This window comes from Anguilla rostrata, chromosome 4 (assembly GCF_018555375.3).
Source record: "Anguilla rostrata isolate EN2019 chromosome 4, ASM1855537v3, whole genome shotgun sequence".
Taxonomy (NCBI): domain Eukaryota; kingdom Metazoa; phylum Chordata; class Actinopteri; order Anguilliformes; family Anguillidae; genus Anguilla; species Anguilla rostrata.
Window position 1 is genome coordinate 2,191,850 of NC_057936.1, and position 3,041 is coordinate 2,194,890.

Here is a 3,041-nt window from a genome sequence, read left to right on the forward strand (position 1 = left end):
TCTGCTCCTACTAAACCAATGCTCCAACTACAACTCCTCCAACTACCACATCTGCTCCAACTACAACTGCTCCAACTACCACATCTGCTCCAACTACAACAACTCCTCCAACTACCACATCTGCTCCAACTACAACAACTGCTCAAACTACCACATTTGCTCCAACTTCCTCTGCTACGTGCTCAACTACACAAGCTCCAACTACCACATCTGCTCCAACTACAACAACTGCCCCAACTACCACTGCTGCTCCAACTACTACAGAACAACCAACTACCACATCTGTTCCCACTACAACAACTTCTTCAACTACCACACTGCTCAATTTAGCTCTAACTGAAATTACTCCCACTACCACATCTGCTCCAACTACAACAACTGCTCGAACTACTACAGCTGCTCCAACGACCACATCTGCTCCCACAGCAACAGCCTCTCCACCTGCTCCAGCAACCCTATCTGCAACAAGTTCTCTGACAACAACAGAGCTTCCTACAACAACTGATCCTCCTACTACGACCCTTACAATGACCTTTACAACAATTATTCCGTCTACATCAACCCTTCCTGCCACCACAGCTACAACTACTACTACCCCTGAAAATACAACAGCCATTCTTACTATAACTCATCCTCCAACTACAACAACTCTTCTGTCTAAAACAGACCTTCCTACAACAACTCGTACACCTACAACTATCCGTAATGCTACAACGCCAGGCCCCATTACACCCACCTTTCCACAGTCAACTACAGTAAGCTCTCCAACTGAAGATGCCACTGCAGCTCCAACAAGTATGTTTTTTCTCATTGTGGTGTAGATATATGCGCTATAATAATTTTGATATACAAGATATGATAATTCTCAATCTATTTTCACTTACTTCTCAAACTCATTTATTTTTTAGAATGATTATTCTCAGATTTGAATTTTGAATTGCTTGATTTCGGATTACTTTTAGATCGGATGATTTATAGATGAATTAAATGTAAAGCACAGCTTTTCTTTCCTCGTTTAACAATGCAATTATTATTTTTTGTTCCACAATGCACTTCCATACTTTTTCCACATTTAGAAAGTTTGTCATATTTCATCAATGAAATCTGTTAACTTAAGAACCAGCAACAATTATATATTTGCATAAATTGTTCAAAAAATCAGTACAGTCTTAAATTGTGAGCGAGTACAAAAATAAATAAATACTGTATTTCAGTAGATTACTTATCTTTGGATGCATGTTTGGGATTCAAGACACTCTGTAGCGCAGTTTACAATTCTCATGTAAAATCTCTCACTGTATACAGACCTGACAACATCAGCAAGACTGGAAATTACCGTTGATTCCACGGTTGATCTTGACAGGGTTACAATCATTCCATTTGTGCAAGAGGTGGGTTGACAGCATTTGAAACTTTTTTGTCAGTGGCATGCAGGGTTGTTGGTTGTGAAGCCAGGTCAGTAAGATGGTGTGACATTTCACACCATTATTATTATTATTATTATTATTATTATTATTATTATTATTATTATTGTTATTTTTATTGTTATTGTTATTATTCATTGCATTTATTGTGCTTTCCTCACACTCAAAGCACTGTACAGTGAGGAAGGGAAAACTCGCCTCAACCACCACCAATGTGTAGCACCCACCTGGGTGATGGCCGGCAGCCATTTTGCACCAGAACGCTCAGCACACATCAGTGGAGAGGGAGATAATGATTATTAGCCACTTAAGTCAGGGGATGATTAGGTGGCAAGGTTGAGAGCGCCAGGTTGGAAATTTAGCCAGGACACCGGGAAACCCTCTACTCTTTGTGATGAGTGTCATGGGGTCTTTCATGACCACAATGAGTATGGATGAATCGGTTTAACGTCTGATCTGAAACACTACTGCACAGTGTCCCCATCACTGCACTGGGGAATTGGGGATTATTTGACCAGAGGGAAGATTTTCCCCTACTAGCCCACCAACACCACATATTATACGTATTATAAGCTTTTTACATTATACACGCACACGCACACACGCACACACACACACACATATATGTATATTTTACAAATTGGAGGGAAAGGGTTAAAATGCAAAATACGGGTTTTTCCATGGATTTGACTCCATACATTTTGCACTTACATACTTCATGCCAGCACTTTTCTCTTTTTTTTTAGGCGAACAAACTACTGCTGAAACATTTGAACGGAACCATTAAGATTACAGTGAAATCCATCAGGAAAAAATGTGAGTAACCTATGCCAAACCAAAACCACAGTGAATGACCAGTAACAGAACTGTTCAGCAACCTTGCCAATTGGGGGAAGGTGGACACAAAGTTAATAAGCCAATTAACATTTCAAATCAATGTTGAAAGTGCAGGTGTATCACTTTATAACTGTAAGAATTTGGGTACTGACACAATTTTTGTTGTTTTGGCTCTGTACTACAGTAAAATGGATTTGAAATGAAACAGTGGTGCTAAATTGGGGGAACTATTTATAAAAAGGGCTGTAATTCCTACACTGTTCCCCCGATACGGATGTAAATACCCTCAGAAGACATCCGACAGTCTGCACTCTGACCTCATATTTATTGCTTTATTTCAAATCCAATGTGCTGGAGTACAGAGCCAAAGCAATAATAAATTGTGTCACTTTTCAAATACTTACAGACTGCACTGTATTATTTATGGCTTCCCTTGCAATTCATTCAATCATTAATTGACTGAAATATGTGCGAATGCTGGATTTTTCTCTCATTTTAAAGAACAGCCCCACTGACTACAAAAACCACTCCCACTGCAACAACCCCTCCTGCTACAACATCTGCTCCTACTACAGCAACCACTGCAACTACAACATATCCTCTCATAACAACAACCACTCCAACCAACAACAACAAGCCCTGGAACAACAACAACCGCCACTCCAAATACTACAACAGCTGCTCATACTGAAACCTCTCCAATGAAATGGCCGCTTCTTCAACAACAACCACAGCTGCTGTGTTGTTGTAGGTTTTTTGCAGATCAACTTTATTATAGAT

At 39.8% G+C, this 3,041-nt stretch overlaps 1 long non-coding RNA gene across 1 annotated transcript; it reads left to right on the plus strand.

The window, feature by feature from the left end:
• The first annotated feature begins 346 nt into the window (after window positions 1–346).
• On the plus strand, window positions 347–3,041 carry LOC135252202 (uncharacterized). Its single transcript, XR_010329356.1, has 4 exons — window positions 347–795; window positions 1,306–1,391; window positions 2,171–2,240; window positions 2,763–3,041. It is a non-coding gene; the product is annotated as an uncharacterized LOC135252202 (long non-coding RNA).